The sequence below is a fragment of the Pleurodeles waltl genome, chromosome 11 (assembly GCF_031143425.1).
Source record: "Pleurodeles waltl isolate 20211129_DDA chromosome 11, aPleWal1.hap1.20221129, whole genome shotgun sequence".
NCBI classification, from domain to species: Eukaryota; Metazoa; Chordata; class Amphibia; order Caudata; family Salamandridae; genus Pleurodeles; species Pleurodeles waltl.
Window position 1 is genome coordinate 980,280,787 of NC_090450.1, and position 25,081 is coordinate 980,305,867.

At 46.0% G+C, this 25,081-nt stretch overlaps 1 long non-coding RNA gene across 1 annotated transcript; it reads right to left on the minus strand.

Annotated features, from left to right (window-relative positions):
• Positions 1 to 1,558: 1,558 nt before the first annotated feature.
• On the minus strand, positions 1,559 to 24,667 carry LOC138265355 (uncharacterized). The gene is made up of 3 exons (XR_011199349.1): positions 24,155 to 24,667; positions 7,496 to 7,794; positions 1,559 to 2,685 (listed from the first exon to the last, which is right to left on the minus strand). It is a non-coding gene; the product is annotated as an uncharacterized lncRNA (long non-coding RNA).
• Between the last annotated feature and the right edge of the window lie 414 nt (positions 24,668 to 25,081).

Consider the following 25,081-nt stretch of genomic DNA (forward strand, 5'->3'; position numbering starts at 1 on the left):
TCATCTTACCCGCACCCCCGTGCTCCCTGTTCTTCTTTTCATGTCCCACGTGCTCTGTATTCTTCTCTCCATGTATGCTTCTTGCTCTAACCCTCAAGCGATGCTTTTTCCCGCTCCCCACCTTCTCTCTTCTGTTACCTTCCCCGTCTCATGATCCTTCTTTTAAATTTGCCCTTTGATGCAAAAAAACATAGGGCCTGATTACAACCTTGGTGGAGGGGGTTAATCCGTCCCAAATGTGACGGATATCCCTCCTGCCGTATTACGAGTTCCATAGGATATAATGGACTCTTAATACGGCTGGCGGGATATCCGTCACATTTGGGACAGATTAACCCCCTCCGCCAAAGTTGTAATCAGGCCATCATTTTTTTAATTCACTGGTCCAGGTGATGTGCACCATCTTGGATTGGTAAACAAAAAATTAAAGTAAATAACACCTGCGTCATTCCGCTAGCATGCATGCGTTTTAGCTCATGCACGCAAATAAGTCGATACGCTCGTGTGTGCTTGCAACATGTGCCATTGTAATGACGTGGCTGACAGCATCAATCATGTCATCAGCCTTTTTTTAAATTTATTTATCTGATACTGAACAGCGTCAGCACATACAGCCTAGGCAAAAAGTATGGGCAAAGTCAGTAGGTCTGAAAGGTGAGACCTACTGGTTTGTCAATGTTTGTTTACATTTGTTGGTTAATTAAACTTTGTTTTTGAGCATATGGTGTTTGTATTTACGTCTTCTTGGTGTTGCTTTTGACTTAGGACACATTTTATTTGCCTCAGTTTTCATGTATGTTTGTAAATATTTTTAGTATTATTTGCTTGACAGACAATGTCTAATAAAAAAACATGAGAACATGAAAATACCAGCCATAGTAACAAGGGTCTACAGGCATTTTTGGTGTTGGCTACAGAGACCTTTACCTTGGTAGTTTCCACCATAGGTCTTTCCACAACAGGCAGACATGGCTGTGTGTTCAGCCAAAGCTGTCTGTTCTTAAAGTACAAATACTTTATGGTGGACTTTGGGTCAGCCCACCCATAATCATTGATTGACTTTCCTGTCAATCTCATTTGCTTGCTGCTTCTTGTTCAATGACCTTCTGTTAGGATTACCTTCTAGTGTTATGGCACAGACCCTGGGTATGTAATAAAGAACTTTAGGAGCCCAGGGTTCTGTGAATAGTCAGTTGATGTATTGCTTGGATTAAGGCTGCCTGCTTTGGTTGGTGGTTTGGCAGTAAACAACTTTTCTTACTTTTGTTACGGAGTTTACTTGTAACACCTTCCTTCCTCTTCTTGTGTTTGTCCCTATCCTGGACCATAGCTTGCTTTCGATTCTTTTGATTGGATGACTTGTGTACATCCACTACTTTACATTCAGGAAATATTTTTAATTGACTTTTGCACTTCAATGGAATGTATGTGTTTCTTTGCTCTCTGCCCCTTTCCCCCGAGAGCTGCCTCACACCCCACAAAACACCACTACCAGGTGTTGCTCTCCCAACCTGTACCTCACCTATTTCCTACCCCTATATGTGCTGCGCCCCTCCTTATACAATTTTTTTTTTAAAAAGCATTTTTAACTTTTAGAAGCTGCAATTTGCAACTGGGTCACACCTTCCCATCAATGGATTTTGAAGCACTGCTTATTATTTTGGCCACCCATCATCTTCAAATAATAAATTTCAAGAAGGCACAATTGCTGTTGCATCATGACTCATTTGCAACCATTTACTTCATTTACGCTAGGGTCAAGATAACGTCAGAATGCAAGGATTTGGATGGTACATTGTTGCCTAGTCCTGCTACTTCATCTGAACAAAGAGGTCACAGTAGAGAGTATTTGTACACACACAGTAACACAGTGAACACACCACAAAAGGATCCCACACCAGTTAGGATAAATAGCCAATATCTATCTGAGTAAAGCAAGACCAAAATGACAAAAATCCAGCATACACAAGTCAAAATATCTATTTTTTAAAAAAGTTTAGGCAAGTCCTAATCCATAGGAATGAATGGACGTATCTCTTTAGCACAAAGTACCTGGGATGCGTCAAAAACAAAGACGAATCGGTCCGCAGGGGAGGTAAGGCGCTGGAAAACCAAAGTGATGCGTCGGTTTCTTACTGATAAGGGGAGGTGAAGTGTTGATTCTTCCCTTGCAGAAGAGACGATGTGTCGGTTCTTTACTGGCAGGGGAGGTAATGCGTCGATTCTTTCCTCTCAGGAAAGGCGAAGCGTAAATTTCCGGACACACAGCCTCAGTTTCTTACTGCGGTGCGGGGTTGATGGAAAATTGGCACCGAGGAACAATGCATGGAAAATCCAGACGTGCTGGGTTGATGGGACCTTGGCAGAACAAGCGATGTGTCGATTCTGCAGCCACGAGACAGGCACTGCATCCATGTTTCAGCCACGAGACAGGTGCTGCATCGATTCTTCTGGCACATTGATGCATGGGTTTTCTCCTTCAGATCACCACTTTACCCTGGAGTTGGGACAGGGCCTGGAGTTGATACCACTTGGCAAGTTAGGACTCTCAGCAGAAGGGCCCAGGCACTAGCAGATGAAGTGTTTAATGTCCCTGAGTCGCCTTAACAGGAGGCAAGCTCAGTCTAAGCCCTTGGAGAATCTTTGAAAGCAGGATGTTGAAAGCCAGGTCCAGTCCTTTCAATCCTAGAACAGAAGCAGCAAGCAGCAGGTCAGCACAACAAAGCAACAGGCAGAGTGTCAGTCTCCCCTACAGCATCCAGCTCTTCTTTCTGGCAGAATGTCCTCAGTCCAGAAAGATTCTAACTATGTGGTGTCAGAGGTCCAGCACTTATACCCATTTCTGTCTTTGAAGTAAGCAAACTTCAAAGAAAAGTCTTTGTAGTGAACACAACCCTGTCTTTCCCTGCCCCGGCCCCAGGCACACCTCAGGGGTTGGAGACTGCTTTGTTTGAGGACAGGCACAACCTTATTGAGGTGCAGGTGTCAGCTCCTACCACCACTTTAGCTCAGAAAGAGCCATCAGCCTGGTGATGGGCCATCAGGATATGCAGGGCACACCTCAGCTCCCTTTATGTGACTGTCTAGATTGAATGCACAAACAGCCCAACTGTCCTCCTGACCTAGACATGTATTCAGCAGACAGGCAGAGGCACAAAAACATCAAGCAAGAAAATGCCCATTTTCTAAAACTGGTGTTTTCAAACTTACAATTCAAAAAACAACTTCACCAAAAGATGTATTTTTAAATTGTGAGTTCAGAGACCCCAAACTCCAATATCTATCTGCTCCCAATAGGAAGTTACTCTTAAAAGATATTTCAATGTAATCTCCATGTTACCCTATGGGAGAGATAGGCCTTGAAATAGTGAAAACACTATCAGGAAATGTAAAACACAGCGGTACATGTCCTACCTTTTAAATACACTGCATCCTGCCCATGTGACTGCACTGGGCCTAATTTAGGGATGACTTACATATAGTAAAAGGAAATGTTTGGGCCTGTGCAATTGCTACACTCGCCAGGTCAAAATGGTAGTTTAAAACTGCACACACAGACACTGCAGTGGTAGGTCTAAGGCGTTTACAGGGCTACTCATGTGGGTGGCACATGCAGTGCCGCGGGCCCACTAGCAGCAATTGATTTACAGGCCCTGGGCACATATAGTGCACTTTACTAAGGACTCACTAGTAAATCACACATGCCGATTAGTGATAAACCAATCACCAATACAGTTTACACATGGTGCACTTGCACTTTAGAACTGGCCAGCAGTGGTAAAGTGCCTAGAGTTCAAAAGCCAGCAAAAACGAAACTCAGCACAGGATCAAAAATGGGAGGTCAGAGGTAACACGACAGGGGAAACAACTCCAAGAGCTGACAGGTCTAACATATGGTTTGTCCTTTGTTCTCCCAATAATAAAACCAATTTTTTTGCAATTTAAGCCAATCTGGAACCCTCTTATTGCCTGTTACTCTGGCACGGTTAAGCCCAACGACAACTTAATTTACCACCAGAACTGTAGCAAACTTAAAATGAAAGATGGATGGAAAAGCAGAAGATACTTTAGTCTGAGCTTTGTTTAGAGTTTCCATGAGAATTCATGGATGTCCATAGAGATTACTATCACCTACTTTCTGATATGAATTCCTGGCTGCTCATAGAGATCATCAATTATCACCTACTCCCTCATACAAATTCCTGGCTGCTCCTAGAGATTATCCTCTACTTCCTGATAAGAATTCATGGTCGCTCATAGAGAATATCATCTATTTCCTGACCTGAATTCATGGCTGATCATAGAGTTTATCATCTATTTCCTGGTCTGAATTCCTCACCTACTTCCTGATCTGAATTTCTGACTGCTCATAGAATTTATCCCCTGCTTCCTGATATAAATTCATGGTTGCTCATAGAGTTTATCCCTTGCTTTCTGATATAAATTCATGACTGATCATAGAGGTAATCCCCTGCTTCCTGATCTGAATTCCTGACTGTTCATAGAGTTTATCCCCTACTTCCTGATATAAATTCATGATGATAATAGAGGTTATCCCCTGCTTCCTGATCTAAATGCATGGCTGCTCATAGAGTTTATCATCTACTTCCTGATATGAATTCTTGGCTACACATAGAGTTTATCCCCTGCTTCTTGATCTGAATTTATGGCTGCTCATAGAGTTTATCACCTTCATCCTGATCTGAATTCATGGCTGATCATAGAGTTTATCACCTACTTTCTGATCTGAATTCATGACGGTTTATAGAGATTATCCCTTGCGTCCTGACCCAAATTCATGGCTGATCACAGAGTTTATCCCCTGCTTCCTCATCTGAATTCATGGCTGATCACAGAGTTTATCCCCAGCTTCCTGATCTGAATTCATGGCTGATCACAGAGTTTATCCCCTGCTTCCTAATCTGAATTCATGGCTGATCACAGAGTTTATCCCCTGCGTCCTGATCTGAATTCATGGCTGATCACAGAGTTTATCCCCTGCTTCCTGATCTGAATTCATGGCTGATCACAGAGTTTATCCCCTGCTTCCTGATCTGAATTCATGGCCGCCCATGGAGATCATCACCTATGTCCTGATTGTGACTCTCTTATTCATTTATGAAGGTCTGAGTCTAAGTATGCACATAGCACAGGTTGAATAACTATCCTGGAGGTCAGAATGGCAGTCAACAAATCACAACTGTTTTCTGTTTAACCACAGAGACCTGTCATGATTCGTTTATGTAATTTTTTTTAAGTTACTGTGAAAGCATTACAAAGCACCTCATTGTAGGTTGTGAGCGCTTTGGGTCAGATATATCAGTTTGGCAATCAATCAGCAGTCATATGTAATTGACAACCAGAAACCTTTAGCCATATATGCTGATAAGAATTGGGAAAGCCTTAAAGAAGAGCTAGCAAAGTGTGAAATTGACCCAGGGTAGTTGGTTTTTATGCCTCCAACCAGCAGGTCAGGTATAATGGAGGCAACAGAGAAGGCTAGCCCAGGCATAGAGGGTTATCCTACATCACCCTGAAATGGTAGTTGGGTCTGTGAAAGATCTTTCTGTCGGCCCGCCCCAGTGTAAGTTGGGCAAACCATTAGCTTTGTTCTTGGAAAACAAAAACTTTGGTGAGTGACTTTTGAAACCGACGGCTACCATCCACCAACATTTGGCACCGTCAGAGGAATCACCATGAAGGAAGTTCCTCTGAAGGTAGAGGCATCACTCTTAATATGGCACTCCTTTGTCCATCAGAGTGGCTGATGTAATGTCATCTGCTAGCCTGACAGACAGACTAAATACCGCCATACCCTAAATCGCGCGCTTAGTCAAGTACTCTAGTGATGGACCATGTAACACATTATGGACGGGAAACAGAGATTTGAAGTTCCTTCTTTCTTTGCTGGGAGCCCATGGAAGGGCTTTAAATGCAAGATAATGTAAGGGTTCAAGCCAGACACTAGACAAAGATGATTCTGGGCCCCTAGGAGTTTGGAGATTCATTTATGGGTGGTGTCTATTAGAAACCTTTACACTAAGCAAGGTGGGAGACCAGCACTGCAAGGATTATTTGGAGACAGTATTTATTTGTTGTGTGATGTGAATCTCATGCCAAGGTTGTGGGCTTTCATTATTGGATGTGGGAGAAAATACAAGAACCTGAGCTATGAGAAAGGCAGGTGGACGCCATTGACTGTATTCAGGGGCAAGATTATAGTTTTGCTACCTATCAGGCATAGCCAGCTTTTCTGACTGCAGCAGTAAACACTGGATAGGCAGTGTGATATGTTTTATTGGATGCTAGTGTTTTCTTCAAGTATGGAATGTACCACTACACACATGAAATCTAGGGGTGGGCAGAATTGGCAGAGTTCCATAGAATTCAGTGGCACCACAATGTGCAGTGCATACCCCTTGGTGCCCTTACATGACCATGTAAGGGCACGAGGGATATCCACTCCAGTGCACACCCCTCACCGCCCTTCTATACTTATGCAAGGACATCGGGGGGTATGTGCACTGCAGTTGTACTTCAACAGGGCTGGAAGAGAGAACAAACCCTCTATGTTAAAAAATCACTGTAGATTAATTCTTAATCTGAAGTGGGTTTTTTTAAATAGAGACCTTCTCCCTCTCGGCCCTGTTTAAGTACCATTACAGTGCTGATTTAATTCCGCTGGCAGAATGGCAGAATTAATTAGTAATTTTGCATTACAGGAGTAGCGCAGAATTACTATATTACTCCAATTCTGCACATCCCTAATGAAATCCTATGTCACAGGAGTGTAGGACTTTCATAAGAGAGTCCGTATAGACGATGAATAGCATTGATGATCATGAGAAACTTAGAGAACTTCACATATGAGGTTGGTAGATCTGCAAAAGAATGACAAAATGGGTGCAGTTTTGTAAGAATGGGGTACACCAAGATACTACTGTTGCCTGATTCTTTTCAAATGTGTCATACTTTAGAGGAGTCCCAGCTGGTCAATGATGTGAAATGCAGATGAGTGCTCCAGGAAAATCAAGGAAGAGAGCCGATCTATATCCCAAATGTTAATTACTTTTTCTCTTACTATTTAGTAGTGTTAATTCTGTGCCCCAACAGGATCTGAATAAATGAGGCGGGTGACAACTGCTCAAAGACTTTGCAACACAACATAGGTGAGAGATTGGTCTGAAACTGAAAACATTGTCAGGGTCCTCTTAAGGTTTTGTTAGGATGGAGCGGAAGGTAGCGCGCTTGAGGCTGAGAGATAGATCCGCTGGGGAAGGCAGCATTGACTATTCTGGTGATGGGCTACCCCTGGCATTTGGTGAATCAACCCCCTTGAGCACATGCAGGCAGAGACACATACAATTGAACAAACAGCTGGGACAGGTGCTTCTGCACATGCAAGAGCATCCTCATCACTGAAGACCACCAACTGCTCCATCATATGACTCAGCTCAGTTCTCTTCTAAAGTGGGATGCAGGCTGCAACGTGTACCTTACTGGCTCCTTCAATGATGCACCATGACTCAGGGCGTTGACACTGCATCACTTCTTCAGTTGCTCTAGGCAGGAAAGGTGGTGACCCAGTTGCTGTTCTGCTGATGCTGTCCTACTGCAGAGTCTCTCCAGAGGTCCCAGATTTTCCTGACAGTCCCGGTTTTCAGGGCTCTTTTTGGTGTCCAAATCCTTTTAACAATTTTAAATATATGTCCCGGTATTTTAGAAGAAAGTGGAGTGAGCTTTTCAGTTGTTGTTTAAGTTTGGGTGGTGTGTACTACAGGAGTGCCGCTGTACCTGGAAAAAAAAAAAAAAAAAAAAAAAGGAAAATGTGGATTGGGCACATGTGGCAGTTGGGTGCACGCAGCGGTTGGGGACAGGGCCTGGTCAAAGTGGGTTGGGTGCAACCCTAATGCCAGCCCCCTTCTGCAATCAACCGAACACCATGTGCAGCACGGGCATCAGCTAAATGTGATAAAAAAATAGAATAAAATAAAGGTTAAATTGGCATTATAGTTAGGTGTGCTTATAAGCATTTGAATTAGAAGAAAACCTGTGCACTCATCAATGTAATTTATAAATACTTAATAGAAATTCTACTGGTCAGTGTGCTAGTGGGTATCACCCTCTGCTCATGGGTGATGCAAACTCAAACACCATGTGCATGTGTGGAAAACTACACACATCCCTGTAAGCGCTGCATCAGGTACTGCGAGGAGTCTCCGCACTCAGGGCCTGATTTAGATATTGGTGGAGGGATTACTCTGTCACAACAGTGATGGATAGCCCGCCCACCAAAATCTAAATCCAATTATGTCCCGGCAGACGGGATATCTGTCAACCTGTGACAGAGTAAACCGCCCGCCAATATCTAAATCAGGCCCTTAATTAATATTGTCATAGTTTCATTCCATCCGTCTCAATAACCAAAAAGTTCCAGCTTTCATGAATTACTCATATTCTTAGTGTTTCGTTTCCACATTGTGACCAATTTCCAGGTGTGTAACCACTTCATTCCTTTATTTCCGTCAGTTACAGATGGCTTTACAATCCCTTGCTCCCCTCCTCCTATGGAATGCCACACCAGGGGTGGTCTCCCCAGGGCTCATAATTGAAGAATGTGACCCGACCACCATTTTGGGGTTTTGACAATTTTAGTTGCATTTTGACCCCAAGGTTGGTTCCTCTGCTGTCCCTCCCACGGAGCACAGAGGGGCAGGGTATTCTCTACCATGTCCCTTTATGTTATTTTTTTTAAAGTTCAGGACAGGGGACTACATTCCCAGAGTCCTGTAATGGCTGTCAACAGCATTTTTCTCAGGTTGCTGGCAGCCAATCAGAGCACTGGAGACTAACTCCCGTGGGAGCGAGATGGCCCAAGGGAAAAAAAGCTCCCTGGCCCAGTCAGAGTCTCAAATTTTAAATCGGCGCACCCATAAGACAATTGCAAGCCTCTCACGACGCAACCGCCCAGATATACTATTATTTTTAAACCTTCATTTCGCTAAAACTACTGAATGTATTTACACCAAATCACAAAAAGCACAGTCTTGGACCAAGATATAATCCTCCTGCCAAATTTGGTGTAATTCCATTCAGCAGTTTTTTTCTGTAGGCCTGCCAAAAGAAGTCTACGGAAAATGCACGGGAATCGTATGTTTTGGGCCCCCCTTTTTTCTCTAAACCCCCCTCCTTTGACGGATCACCCAAAACTTTCCAGGAAGCCTCTGAGGTGGCTGAACTTTTTTTTGGGAAGGGTTTGTGAGATTCGTCAAAAATATATATATTGCACTGCTAATTACCCCACAAATTACAGCACTCATGACACCTTTGATAACATCATTGATAATATCAATGTAATATTTGCAGTAACATTTTTGATGAAAATACTGTGCATGGCGGAGGAATGAGTTATAGTTTACCTTAGGGCATGATTTATAGTTACTTGAGATGAATCTAACTATAACAGGTGAATTTCTATGGTTTTATACATTTAAAATGTGAGCCTAACTATAACGTCCCTGTAACCTTTGGCTTCTTCAGAAAAAAAAAAAATATATATATATATATATATATATACGCACACACATCTCTATATCTTTATATCTATCTATAGTAAAGCGCTATAAGCTCATCTTAAGTTGCTTCAAAGTACCTTCAATTGGCTGAGGGGTACAGAAGGTAGGTGAGAAGTGAGGGTGACTCCAGAGGTTAGTAATTGCACCCCTTTGAAGCGTGATCGAGGAGGGCGTCCTGGGTTTTGAACATTCCACCTTTGAGGTGGGACCTCTTTGTACCATATTGTTCCTCCTGGTTGTTGTGCCCCTGGAATCAGACTGCAGTGTTTCGCCGACTGTAAGTATTTGTCCTATAAATCTGAGGCCCTAGGGCAGAGTTAGTGGCCACAGAAGGGAGTGTTTACTGCTCAGTGGCTTAAAGCACTGGCAGTGGTAACCCCCCGGAAAGAAAAGAATAAGCAAGTTTTCAGACCTCAGTGAAGCTTCACTAAGGGACTTGTTCCAGCCTTGCAGTGGCGGTCGGCCCGCCACATTATGAGGTTGGTGGGCAGACCTGCTAACTTATCGCCATCCCCGCCAGCATCAGTGATCCCAACGGGCTGACGGCGGTCCTGGCTGTAATCAGCCAGGGCGGCTCTGAACTCTGCGCCGCCCTGCTGGTCACAACCTTGTTCTCCGCCAGCCTTTTCATGGCGGTTCAGCCTCTATGAAAAGGATGGCGGAGAACAAGTGCAGGGGGCCACAGGTGGGCTCGTGCACAGGGGTCCCTCTGGCCAGCACCCTTGAAATGCACACTTGTCTGCTGTGCAGACAGTGCACATTTCAGGGGTGCTGGTGCACAGAGGTCCCCCTGACCAGCACCCTTGTGCAGACAGTGCACATTTCAGGGGTGCTGGTGCACCCTGAGTGCAGTAGCATTGCCGCCGGCTCAATTATGAGCCATAGCAATGCTGCCTCACCTCTCCCACTGGACGGACGGGTGGGAACCAAGCCCAGGAGGGAAACTAATAGGGACGGTCGGGAGACTGCCACCTCAACTGCTGTTTCCTCGCCACAGGTCTGGCGGTCGGGTTTTCCATCCACCAAACTCATAATCAGGCCCTAATCCTCTTTGTGGCTGAGTGGCAGCGTTGGTGAGCTGCAGTGTATCGTACCTTCAGTGAGTAAGGAGTTTACACAAAACTGCTTGAGGTTAGCGATGTGGACAGCAGGTAGGTATTGGGTAGCCGGCCATGGGCGTGGTGTGGATGATAAGGGTAGAGCCCCTCAAAGGAGTATCCTGGGGCACGTTGTGTAGGGTGCAGCGTGCTTGTTACACACTGTTATCAGATGTGCTCTTTGCCTTATTTGGGGGCACTGCAGGGTCCTTGTGGCGTGTGTGATTTTCTAAGTGGTACGCCCTCCACAGATGTGGTGACTAAAGATGGAAAAGGCAAGAAGAGCCGGGGGAGTCGAGGTAAGGGTTGGAGAAGTTCAAGCCGCGCCCTGAAAATATTTGGCATGTAAATCCTGAAACCAACAGTATATTAAAATATGATGAACTCTCTTCAAAATCCAACAAAGTGTATTTCTTTAACATGCATAGTGTTTCACCCTAGTCCATTAGGTGGCAATGCATTAAGAGGAATTTATTAAAAGTGATAGTTGAATCATTCATGCCTCCCCCTGCCTTAACGGCAGTGCCATTAATGAACTTATAGGCAAGTGAGTTGTCATGTGCACTCAATATGTGGCCTATATCCTTATTAGCATATGGCAACAATATGGTCTATTAAATCAGACTTAAGGTTTTAGTACAGCTCCAGTCCTGACCGTATATCTGCAGATACTCCCAAATGTCACAATGGAGAAAAAGAAGGCTCTGTGAGATTAAATATTAGCCAAAGATCAAACAGCTTGGTGAGGCGCAGAAGCCAGGATTGGGCCCAGGTTTTCTGCTTCCTCATTGTGCCCGTTTGGCCACTAGATGGGCATCTCTTTCTCTTGCCTGTTTTATATCAAAGGTTACTGTTTTTTCTTTACTTCTTGGTGGGGGAGGTTAGAGAGTGGGTGGCAGACAGAAGCCACATGAAAGCTCGGCTCGTTTTAGGCTCGAGGGTCCAAGAGGACCTCGAGCTGAACCACAGCCAGGTAGTTTGTGTATGACTCAAGCTTTGACTTGCTGGACCATCTCTAGTGGGGACCAGGATAGTTTTGAACCCTTGCCACTTTGTAGAATGTCTTCAGTGGTAGCCATGTGTGAACGGCACGGAAGTATGTTTGTCCACATGCTTAATGCCCATTTCTTGTGGTTCTTATCTGCACTTCTCAGAAAATACACCCCTGTTTTACATAATTATTTACCCAGAACAGTGCTTAATTTGTAAACCAAGAGGTGCCCTGCTCAAAGTCCTTCTCTTAAACAGGAGGCTGCTGTAATTAAATCTGCCAGCACTGAATACTGAGGCAGCGTAATCCTGAAGCCATCGCGGGCCTCTTCAATCCATTTACAGCCACCCCCTGCCCCTTCAGCTCACTCTTGCAGCTTTCTGCTTTCTCCCTTTATGACACTTTTTAGTTCCTCCTTCTTCCGTCTTTCACATATGTGTCTTTTGCTCGCAGCAAATGCTTGAGGCATAAGAATAAGCCCCGGCCCTCACAAATAAGTGCCCGTGCCCAGCACCGGAAACAAGCACAAATTAAGCACTGACTCAGAAAGGCCCAAAGACTGAGGCACATGTGAGCAGCTCACACGACCCCGGTCACCGGCTCCTCTAGTGTTGCCAAGGGTTCTATTCTATGGCTACCGTGGAGCAATGACGTCAGATGTGATGAACACGATGTGATAACGAGCCGGGAAAGCACTTCTGGTGCGAGTTTAAAACTTTCAGTAAGAATCCTCATCTGTTTCTTAACTTCCCTTTTCTTGACCAATCCTAGTTCACCTCTTAGGGTCAAAGGTTAGCAATGGCAGAGAAGGACAACATACCCATGAATATGGCCCTGCCCAATCCCGTCCCTGCCCCTGTGAGGAACATGAATTCAGAGACGTTTTAAGGCATGGCCAAAGTGGGCAACTGCACTGTGTCCCCAACTTCCAAGGGGCCCACTGGAAATTAAAGTTTCTATTTATCTAGCTTGCTTGGGTCTATTTCCACGTCAGCTTCTCTCCTTTCTGCTACCTCGAAGTCTCTCACTTTGGCCAGTGCCATCTTGAGGGTTTTTGAGGCCCTAGAAAGACATGTTTCAGCTGTTTTGTGTGAATACAGGCTTTTAAAGTTGGTTTGACATCATGTGAGTTTCAGTTGGAAGAAAACGGACAGTAAAACTACGACCAGGGGACCCCCACAGTAAGTTTTGCACGGGGCCCCAAAACCCTTAAAAAGTGACTGCACGACTGTCAACGTGGACCGCAGAGAGGTGGTAATACATGCCTGTAACTCTCAGCTGCCCATTTAAATCCTGCAAAATTCATCATGACCACTTCCACAGCTCCATCAGCACCTCTCACCTGAGAAGTAGCACAGATTTCTGCTGAGATGGCCCTCATTTACAGTGCACTGTCAGGCTGACAGATTGTGATCGTTTCATTTTTTGAGAAGATGCAACTGCACAAGGCACCCTATGAGCCCAACCACCTTGGGACACAATGTGATCCTGGGCTGTGTGAAATCACTACCAAGGCTTTATATTGAAGCATAACAACTGGCAAAAAAATAAAGACAATAAAAGTTAAAAAAACGTGCTCCATAATAATCCTCAGGGCATCAAAAAAAAAAAAAAGTGATTGATGGAATGCTTGAATTCATCTCAGCCACTGGGGATAGGTCAGGTCGTATCTCCCTTCATGGTTTGTCCATACTGGGGATATGTGCACACTGTGTCAGTGGAACCAAGCTATACCTGGCTGATAAGCCCTGACCAGGGTGAAACCGGTCCTGCCATCAGTAACCAATAAACATTTTCTTACCTAAAGCTTATGCAGGAAAATAGTGCACAATAAATAATTATAAGCCATAAAAAAAAACATATGTCTGATGTTGGGGTTCTGGGTGGGGGTCTGCACTATCACCTATAGAGAAGAGAATCTTGGACAGTTTGTGTCTGACTCCTGCAGCATAACTCAGCATGCATGAAGAAAATGCTGCCTGGGTGATGGGGACTGCGAGGAGATGAAGTATCAAGGACTGGAAGACGACCGCTACGACCTAGGAAAGGAGTGCTGGGAGACGTGGGGTACAAGGGGTGCAGAAGCTGGAGAGACTGCAGTGTGAGATGTTGAAGGACGGGGGGAAGTGCAGGGGAGATGAAAGGTACAAGAGGAACTGGTAGGTGGCAGAGAAGATTTAGGAAGAAAAAAGTTTCAGGGCGGGGATGAGGGCTCCATGTGAGGATGGAAAGTTGAAGAGAATGAGGCAAAGGAAGGGTGTAGAAATACTATAGGAGAATAGAGAATAGGAGCTATGTTGGATGTTTCCCGAATACATATATATGTGAAATAAGGAAGGTTCAGAGAATAGGAGGTGCATAAAATGGTGAAGAGGAATGAAGTAAAAAATTGAAGGGTAATATGGCATTCAAGTGAGAAAGGAATGTTCCAGAAGAGAAAAGGGGAGCTGGGGTAAGGGAGGGTGCAACATGCAGGTGACAGATGACAGGAAGAGGTGACATTGTGCTGGTGCTCAAAGCCCTCCTCTTAAACATGCGGCTGTTGCAATTAAATATGTGATCACGGAATACTGAGGCAGCGTAATCCTGAAGCCACCTCGGGCCTCTTCAATCCATTTACAGACACTCTCTGCCCCTTCAGCTCACTCTTATAGCTTTCTGGTTTCTCCCATTGTGACGCTTTTTCGTTTTTCTCTTCCTCCGTCTTTCCCATATGTCTTTTGCTCACAGTAAGTGCCAGCCCTCAGTAATAAGTGCTGGTGCCCTTCACCAGAAACAACAAGCAGAAATTAAGCACTGCCTCAATTGTCACGCTTGCAGGAGTGTGATGGCTAGTAGCTGTGTTGGTAGCACTGGGAGGGGCAATAGATGTAGCAGGCTGCAGTGGCTTCCTGACAAAGGCCCTGGCACTTAAGGACTGATTTAGGTCTTGGCAGAGGAGTTACTCTGTCACAACGGTGATGGATATCCCGTTTGCCGCAATCTAAATCCCATTATTTCCTATAGGATTTAAATTTCAGAGGACGTGATATCTGTCACCATTCAAACTGTCTGCCAAACCACTAGTGCACTTCATTTATCCTGAGGTGGGCACACTGTCAGTTTTCCCACCAAGGTGCCCCCGATGGCTCCACCAGTGGAAAACATACTCCGAAGGCCCAGTAGATTAGAGGCTGTTGGAGTAAGGACCTCTCACTGCCAACCCCCTTCAGGCAGATGGTGTGATGTTCTTTCTTTCCTGTCTATTATGAACAGAATACAAAACAATAACACCCACTCTTGGAGCATTATAGTGGTAGAGCTAGACGAGGGGCGGGACTCCATTCTGCTGCCCTCCTGGGTAGCCATGGGTAGTCTCTTGGACCAGTACAGGGGTAGAGCTGGACCACAGCTAGACTACGGGTGGGACTCCATGCTGCTGCCCTCCTTGGCAGCCACGGGTAGTCTCTTGGACCAGTACAGGGGGTAGAGCTGGACCACTGGCAGGACTCCATGCTGCTGCCCTTCTTGGCAGCCATGGGTTGCCCTTGGACCAGGACAGGGGGTAGAGCTGGACTACGGGCGTGACTCCATGCTGCTGCCGCCCTCCTTGGCAGCCACGGGTAGGCCTTGGACCAGGACAGGGGGTAGAGCTGGACTACGGGCGTGACTCCATGCTGCTGCCGCCCTCCTTGGCAGCCACGGGTAGGCCTTGGACCAGGACAGGGGGTAGAGCTGGACTACGGGCGTGACTCCATGCTGCTGCCGCCCTCCTTGGCAGCCATGGGTAGGCCTTGGACCAGGACAGGGGGTAGAGCTTGACCACAGGTGGGACCCCATGATGCTGCCCCCCTCCTTGGCAGCCACGGGTAGGCCCTTGGACCAGGACAAGGGGTAGAGCTGGATCACGGGCAGAACTCCATGCTGCTGCCCTCCTTGGAAGCCAAGGGTAGTCTCTTGGACCAGTACAGGGGGTAGAGCTGGACCACGGGCGTGACTCCATGCTGCTGCTGCCCTCCTTGGCAGCCGCGGGTAGTCTCTTGGACCAGTACAGGGGGTAGAGCTGGACCACGGGCGTGACTCCATGCTGCTGCTGCCCTCCTTGGCAGCCGCGGGTAGGCCCTTGGACCAGGATGGTGGGTAGGGCTGGACCACGGGAGGGACCCCATGCTGCTGCCTCCCTCCTTGGCAGCCACGGGTAGGGCCTTGGACCAGACGGGGGTAGAGCTGGTCCAGATGCAGGACTCCGTGGCCCTGATCTCCTTGGTACCCATGGATAGGCTCGTGGACCAGTACAAGGGTAGAACTGGTCCAGATGCAGGACTCCATGGTGATGACCTCTTTGGTACCCATGGAAAGGCTCGTGGACTGAGGGTGACAAATGCTGTGACTGTGATCTAAGAAGAAGGTGGAAGAGCACCACAATTACATAGATCTGGACCAAACTCAAGGTTGAAAATTGTGAGGACTTCAACATGGCACTTCTTCCTATGCTGACATCTCCAGGCACATGTTGTAACCAAGGAAGAGAGCAGGAAACCTTCGAAGAGCCTCAAAATGTATTGATCATTTGCTGAGGCCCTTTTGCTCCCCTGCAATGTACATGTCTAGACATGGGACCATGTTTGCCAGCTGCACTGGAAAAGAACTGTTTACCCCCTTCCTGCTGAATCTGAACATCCACAGGGCCTGGGAATCCTTCAACTAATAGCTGAAAAATGTGTCTTAAACCTGGTGTTTCCTTGGTTGGCACACTGACAGTGATAGCTCCCTGGTGTAACCTTTGCCACTCAGAGAGTGGCATCTCTGATGGTAAGAAGAACCTCCCTGTACAAAAACAGTCCTTAAAGCAATTCTACTGTGTGTGTGTGTGTGTGTGCTGAAGAATACAGCACACATACAAACAGGAAGTACTAGAAGAACAAAAAATGATAGTTCTCCTCTTTATGCCTAAGTCGGGGAGACACACCTGTTTGGCACAATCTCAGGTTTGTAGATCTTTATAAGTAAGTAAGTGTGTCAAAAAACATAGGTGGATGCCTGGGAACTCCTAAACTCCACTCAAGGAATGCCTCCTTACCGCAAGGTAACGCAAAGTAACACAAGGTAACGAAGTACACTCCATTATTTTATTTACTAAACTATGCAGAGCCATGCAAGAATGCAAGGGTGTCAGTGTTGGCGCTAGGCAGCACTCAGTGCACGAGCGCAGGGAGAGAGCAGGAATGTGTCACATCTTAGTACATATGGCAAAGTTGCCTTGCTGCATTGCATGACATTTTGGTTAATCTGGCCCTTGGTTCCCTAATTCCAAAGTTGGCAGCTCTGGCCCCTGACTGATTTCACAAAGAGGGTTCATGGCAAATATGCATTTTTTTTAGGTCGAACATCTGAGGTCCTAGAAAAAACAAACCACCCTTGCCAGAAGAAGCCCCAAGACCAGAAAAATTGACGTGACAATGAGGGACTGCAAGCGTTTGATTCTCAGGGACAATAGGGAAGTTCCGCCAAGTTGCCCTTTGTCACATTTGATCATTTGAGGTAGTCCAGATTGTTGTGTCCAACAGCAGTATGGGCCTGCATGTACAAGCATGCAAACTAACTGCTTAAAAGCAAGAATTGGGTGAAGGACCATAAAGGGGCACGCCACTGGAACCAACTAGTCCTTTAAAGAGAATCAAACTCTATATTGCAAAGGTATTTTAAGCTCTAAAACCGAATCAAATGATAACGGTTGCCTACCCAGTGATATAAGACCAACATGATATAAAATGGCACAGACCTGTCAACCTTGAAGAGATTTTCATTATGTGAAATAAGTGCAGGGATGGAAAAAGGTCAATACCTGAGCCGCAATAAGGGCCACTGGAGAGGGTGGGGTGTTGGAGAGGGGATGGGCACTGACTGAGAGCCACTCCTAGCCACACCCAACAGGCCTGACAAGTGTCACTCATCACGAGTGACACTAAAGTACGCCATTCTTTCTCCCCCCCATCACTGCATCAGTTGTTAGGTAGTGACGCCCCAAGATCCTGCATGCTGACATATTGCTTATGGTCTCTTATAGATCTATATAAAATTGTTTGGCAGTGACTGCTAGAAGAGAGACTCTGTTTACAGTCTGCTGCTCAGTGCTAATGAGGAATAGCCACCCAGGATGCTGAGGTGGAGGGAAGGTTGTCATGTTAATCCGTGCACTGTCTCGAGGGGCAGGCGTACCACCCACTGGAGTCATCGCTCAGACTGCCACGCTGTGCTGCAAGAGAGTTGAGCAGGCTGAGTCTGTCTCCTAGGGCTGGGGGAAGAATTCTGCTCCGCCGACCAAGTTCGCAGAGTTTTCCCCACTCCAAGCGGAGTTCTGAAAAACTCTGCGAAGTGACGCAGGACGGAGTTTTTTCTCTCATTTGCACTCGCCAACATCAAGTTGGCGAGTGAGAGCAATTGCTAAATTGATGAGCGCAAGCAAGATTTGTGAATGTGAGCAGTTGCGGTAGGAACTTGAGTTGCCTTGAGGAAGCTGCTGCTCGAGTAGAAAATCTATTCAAGCAACAGAAAAAAAGTTAGCGTCCTCTGGCGCTCCACGTGATGCCGTTTGCGCTGATTTTACAGTGCAGGAGAAACTTCTGGTGCTGACAAATCAGTGAAAACAGCGCAAGTTACCCAAACTCCACCACTTGCGGAACTCAGTGTAGTGTGTCAGAGTTTTTTTGGCACTTTGCAGAGTTCCGCGTAGCAGAACTTTGCGAACATTGCCCAAGCCTACTGTCTCCCTTGTACTCCCTTCTACTCCTTATGGGCTATGACCTCTCTACCCATGACATGAACTGACCATTACATGATTCTTTTTTTCATCTGTCTATCTTGCCAAATGCATGTCATCCCCGATCCCGATACTCAAACACCCTTGGCAGAAGCCTGACCTCCAAGAATTTGAGCAGTTTATTCAGGCCAGCCACCCCAAGCTACCCCCCCACCCCATGTAGAGGCCACAAATAACACCCTGCAATCCTGGCTCACCTCAGCCCTATATGGCTCCGCCAATAGGAAGCATGCTGCCTCTTGGTTCTATGAGACACTTATCTTGGCCAAAATGCATAGTGAAGCCCTAAAAAGCTTCTGGATGAAAGCATAGGACTATTTACTTAAAACATAATGTAGATCAGCAATCAAAAATTACACAATTTGATCATGAAATCTAGGGCAGAACACCTAGCTAATAAAATTAGCAATAGCAATATTCATGTCAAAGATTTTTTTAATTTAGTGAAAAGTTACAAAACCAGTGTTATCAGTAGACCCCATTGAAGCCTCCAGCACAGACTTTTCCTTGCCTGATGATTTGCTCATACCTGATCTTTTTATCAAGCTACGGGATGCTCTCCTCTCTCCCTGTCTGGAATTGATTAATCTCTCCCTGTCATCAGCCATTGTCCCCAGCCCATGGAAGCAGGCTAAAGTCATCCCCCTTCTGAAGAAACGGTCTCTGGACCCCTCTAAGCCTGAACATTTCCCTCCCATTCCCCCTTCACCTTATCTTGGCAGGGTCATGGAGAGACATGTCAATGGCATCCTGACCAAATCCCTGAAAGACAATCATATCCTTGACTCCTCCCAAAATGGCTTCAGGCCTGCACGCGGCATGGAATCCGCACTTCTTGCGGTCACTGAGCAACTTCGCATGGCTCCGGACGGAGGCAGATCATCAATTTTGATCCTGCTTGACTTGGGCGTCGCATTTCTCACAAAACTCTACTCGAGCGCCTACAGGACATTGGCATAGGTGGGTCTGCACGGTCTTGGTCCGCCTCCTTTCTATCTGAGCGCTCCTTCCAGGTCATCTCCCTTCCTCGTTGCTCCCAGTCTCACTCATTACACCACGGCGCTCCCTAGGGCTCTTCATTGCGCCCTCCTTTGTTCAATTTATACATTCAACCTTTGGCACAGATCGGTACAGTTGCGGGTGTGTGCTGGTGTCGTATGCTGACGACACCCAGAAAGTTCTTTCACTCTCCAGTAATCCCATGCAAAGCATAGCCAACTTCCGAAAAGGGAACGCTTATGGTATCAGAGTGGATGAACAACAACTGTCTATGCCTGAATGCAAATAAAACTGAAATACATTTTACTAGGCAAACATGCCCATGTCTGGTGTGACCACTGGTGGCCTACCTCCCTTGGGTCTCCCTCCCAAGTCCAATTCCTCAATCAAAAACTTTGGAGTCTGGCTGGATAACACCTTGGGCTGTGAGCAGTGCTTAACTTGTCAATAAAAAGGTGCCGGTGCCCAAAGTCCTCCTCTTAAACACGCGGCTGCTGCACTTGAATGTGCAAACACAGAATACTGAGACAGCTAATCCTGAAGCCATCTCGGGCCTCTTCAATCCAAAAAAAAGCTACTCCCTGCCCCTTCAGTTCACTCTTGCAGCTTTCTACTTTCTCCCTTTGTGACGCTTTTTCGTTTTTCCCTTCCTCCGTCTTTCCCATATGTGTCTTTTGCTCGCAGCAAATGCTTGAGGCAGAAAAATAAGCCCCGGCCCTCACAAATAAGTGCCGGTGCTCAGCACCGGTAACAACAAGCACAAATAAGCACTGGCTCTGAGGCTGAAGCCAAATCGGTAATCAGTGCTTGTTTCGGGATTACGAGAAGCCTTATACCCATCCTGGGCCTCTTCGACCCATGCACCCATCAAACCATCATTCAGGGGGTAGTTTTGTCCTGGTTGGACTACTGTAACACTCTCTACCTAGGATCTAACAAGTCTGTCACCAGAAGACTCCAACTGGCCAAAAGCATTGCGGTTAGGCTTCTATTCTTCCTCCTAAAATTCTGTTCTGCCTCCGGCCTTCTCCGCAGGCTGAATTGGCTCCCTGTGCACAAGTGCATTCATTTTAAGACCCTGTTCATCTTGCACTCCATGGGGGTCCCACCCTGTCTAACCTCCTAATTCTGTACTGGTCCTCATGGCCTCTGCGCTTGGCCGACCTTAACCTGGCCATTATTTCCTGAGTCTGGAGCGTAAGAGCTGGTGCCGGCTTCTTCCATGCCCTGGCCCCCTTTCTCTGTAATGCACTTCCTCCCTACCCCAGGAACATCCCACGCCACCTGCCTTTTAGGAAATCTCTTAAGACATGGCTTTTCTCCACCTAACTACTGCCCTTCATTTTTGCTTGGCTGTTCATTCGTCTTCTGTGTCGTTGTTGGGGCAGCTATGCGCTTTACAAACCACATAACATTGGCAGGCCTGAGACATGTTTGAAATGCTACTTGAGTGGGTGGCACAATCAGTCCTACAGGTCTACCAGTAGCATTTAATTTACAGACCCTGGGCACAGGAAGTGCCACTTTACTAGGGTCTTGCAAGTCAATTGGGTATAAGCCAATTCTAGCATGCTTTAAGGAGAAAGCACAAGCATTTTGGAACCGAGGTGCAGTGGTAAAGCGTGGAGATTCCTCAAGCCAGCAAAAATGAAGTTAGCAAAACAGGAGGACTGAAGGCAAAAAGTTAGAGGGAAAACCATGCCAAGGATGCCAGGTCTAACAATGGTGCAATAACTGTGAATAATGTGCAATGCTGTTAATTCCCGGCATAAATAAGATGAAATATCAGACTCCAGAAGCCTTCGTAACTCCCCAGGCTTCATGTTAGGTCTACAGGTAGACTATATTGGGTTAAATGCGTAATCTAATTTATACTCCTAGGCAAATCTGCCTTTTATTAGGCATGAGCGAAATTTACGGTGCATAGTTGGCATAATTTCAGGAATTTCACATTATGATGGTTACATGAAATTTCTGAAACTACGCCATTGCATTACTTTTTGTAATTATGTGCCATTTGCAGGAAAAAAAATACCACAAATGCACAGGAACAACAGAACGCAAGCGCCTGTTTTTCGCAGTGCTTCTGTTGATTTGTTCTTTTTTTAAGCATAAAATGCATTCTCACGACAAACAAAATTGCTGTGAGGCCGTATTTGGTATTAAAATATAGTGCCAAATTTGCATTTCATGAAATTACATGTAGTTTTGTCTCGTTATGCAAATTTAGCAAATTATGCAGACACAATATGCAATTTAAGCACAGCCTTACTTTTTAAGGAAACACTACTTGCTTGCTAGGACTGACACGATCATGTATTTACGGGGAAAAACAAATCTAGAATTTCCACAATGCAAAGTGCTTCTGGCACAAAAAAAACCACAAAGAAGTTGCATAGTATTTCTTGGAGGGAGCCTTGGAGACCAGGCCAAGCAAAGCAGAATGATTTTACGCTCCTGTTTTAAAAGCTGGTTTTATGGATAGCAGGATTGTCGCATAATGTGCATCACATGTTGATCCTTGTCTGCGTTTCTTCTTAATATCACAGTGTGTGCTTCATGGACATCAGTTGTAATTCTTTTCACTTGATTGAGATTTGGGCAGGTGGGGTTCTCGGTGTGATTTAATCAGTGCTTAATTTGTGCCGGTGGTTTCCAGTGGGGGGCACTTATTTCTAAGGGCTGGCACTTATTTTTCTGCAGCAGGTATTTACTGCGAGCAAAAAACACATATGGGAAAGAGGAAGGAAGAGAAAAATGGATAGCGTAACAAAGGGAGAAAGCAGAAAGCTGCAAGAGTGAGCTGAAGGGGCAGGGAGTGGCTGTAAAGGGATTAAAGAGGCCCGAGATGGCTTCATGATTACGCTGCCTCAATATTCTGTGCTCGCACATTTAATTGCAGTAGCGGCGTGTTTCAGAGAACTTGCAGGTATGTTTTTATTTACAAATTATGCACTGGATTTAATGTCATGACATCCATTTATGATAGGAAGCTTAGTTGTTTGAGCTGCCGCTAAAAATACTTGTACTCAATCTGGATGTCACTGGTTAAAATTCTGGCAAGGGCCACTCTGCCTTTCAGCAATCTGAGCTAAAAAAAAAATATTGATACTGCATTGTGTTATTTGTGTAGAATTTCCTCCTAATGGTAATGACTTACATTCTGCTGTTATAGCAATAGATGGCAAAGTGATGAGGATGCTTGTACATCATTGTGCATTCTGGGAATTGTAGTCATGATTTACTTCAATAAACTGAATTATGTTATCAGTTTAAAATTATTTCGCTGATAAGAAAATGTTTACAAGTTGTACGTCTTTCACAAACATTCTAAACAGAATAATGTGCAAAGTTTTACAGTTTGTGTGTGCGTGTATGTCTGTGTGAGTGTCTCTCTCTCTGAAGCAGGAGTCACAGAATAACAGGCCCTTAGCATAGCCTTGTATGTATGTGCCTTGTGTGTGAGTGACATCTCACCCAGCTCTGGCTTCTCCCAGAAAATGTCTAAATAATTACATTACACAAAGGGAAATATTTACAAGAAAGTGGTACATCATAGACAATGCGCCACTTTTCCTGCATCCCCCCCTACCAGCACCTAACGACACCATGGCTGCTCCGTATTTTACAACACGACGCACCATAGCGGTCGTTAGCACAATAGCGTCAACATTTTTTAGGATACTGTGTCACTTTGCTATACGAGCGTTAAAAAAGTTGACGCTAGTGCAGCAAAGCACAGGGAGGCCCATGGACTATAACGGGTGCGTTATTTTAATGCCTGCTCTGAGCAGGGGTTAAAATGACGCAGTGAAATGTTATAAATTTCACTACGTGATGTTTTCTTGCCTCCCTGCGTCGGAACACCCCCCCTTGTATACATTATGCCTGACGCAGGCATAATGTGGCGCAAAGGGTTGCAAAGTGGCACAATGCAAGCAATGAGCCACTTTGTAAATATGGCACAGAAGAAAAGCCACTCTAGCACCATCTTATCGTCAAAAAATGACGCTACGGCGGTCCTAAGGTGGCGCAAGGGGCTTGTAAATATGCCCCAAAGTGTGTAATTTCCGATATCTTATTACACATACATAACTGCTGTGTTTTGCTCACAATGAAGTGCCATAACACATAGGCCCAGATTTACAAGAATGTCGTGCATCAGTACTGATGCTCCAGATTTCTTGCACACACCACCTAACGACACCACAGGTGCACCGTATTTGCAATACCGTGTACCCTGGTATACGTTAGGGCAATAGCTTCAAACATTTTGACACTAATGTGGCGCTTTGCTGAACTAGCGTCAACATATTTGACTTTAGTGCAGCAAAGTGCCAGGCGGCCCATTAAGTTCAATGGGTGCGTCCTTTTTAATGACGCCAAAAATGGCGAAATTAAATCTTGTAAATTTCATTGCAGCATTTTGCGGGCCTCCTACCTCCGGAATGTGGAGCAAGGGGCTCCAAGATGAGCAATGCATGCATTGTGCCACTTTGTTAATATGTGACTGGGGGATTTTAGCCTCCATGAGCAAAATTAGCGTTTAAAAAAATGATGCTAATATTGCGCAAGGAGGCACTGGGGCGTTGTAAATCTGGCCCATAATGTGTTAAAATGTCACACATAAATCACAGAAGTAGCGGAAATCTCACATAGAGGCAAACTCAAAATTAACAACTTTGCAACACACCAAAAAAATTCTGAAGGCGCCGTCCCATGTTATGGTGAGGGTGGGAGTACAGCAATAATCTCAGTCTCCAAATAATTCCAAGAAGCAACTCTTTGGATGGACTTTATCTCACCGAGTGATGGGCCCGCGTGACCTGTGCGCAGTTCCGATATGGTGGCTGCAGGGTCTGATTATACCACGGCCTGGGAACACCTGGTGGCAACAATTGCAGCCTGCCACGCGGGGCCCTGGTGGTCGGAGGGCAGAACAGCGCATTCCGCTGGGATGGGCCACAGTCCCATCGCTCAAAGATCACAGCAGATTAAGGTCCAGATGGACGGCGCCCTCCCTGAAAGGCTTCCGAGCAGGAAACAGTGTTTAAATAAACCCGAGTCGAGTTTCCAGAAGGACAAACCCAGGAGCTGATGTCTCCCCAGGGCGAGGCGCACACGACCAGCATCCTGTACTCCCGTTCACTGGACCACACTGCAAGCAGCCGGGGCTTGTTTGATGACAGTGAACTGTCTCCCAGAAGCGCTTGTGTTTCTGCTTTTAGCCGGCAGCCAAGGATCGGGTCTATAAATACTCTCCCAAACAGGTCGACATTGGATAGAAATACTGCCAGCGGGAGGGCCAGTGCGTCGGTTCCGCGTTAAGTGGCACCCTCCAGGCACGGGGGCGGGGCTTTAAGTCAATAGGTGGTGGTGGTGGGGGGGGGGGGTGAAGTAATTGGTCCTGTAATAATTAAAGACAATCAGCATTGGGCCGCCGTGTCTCTATAGATGCGCGAGTTACTCCAAAGCAGTAGCACTGCTGACAACAGTGTCAGGCGGCTCAAACACCACAATGTTCCCCCTCCCCCAGTAGTAAACAATGAGCCGCCACCATCCCGGAACCCACAAAGCCGCCGAGCACATCACAAGTCTGACTCGGGCCTCTGGTATTGTG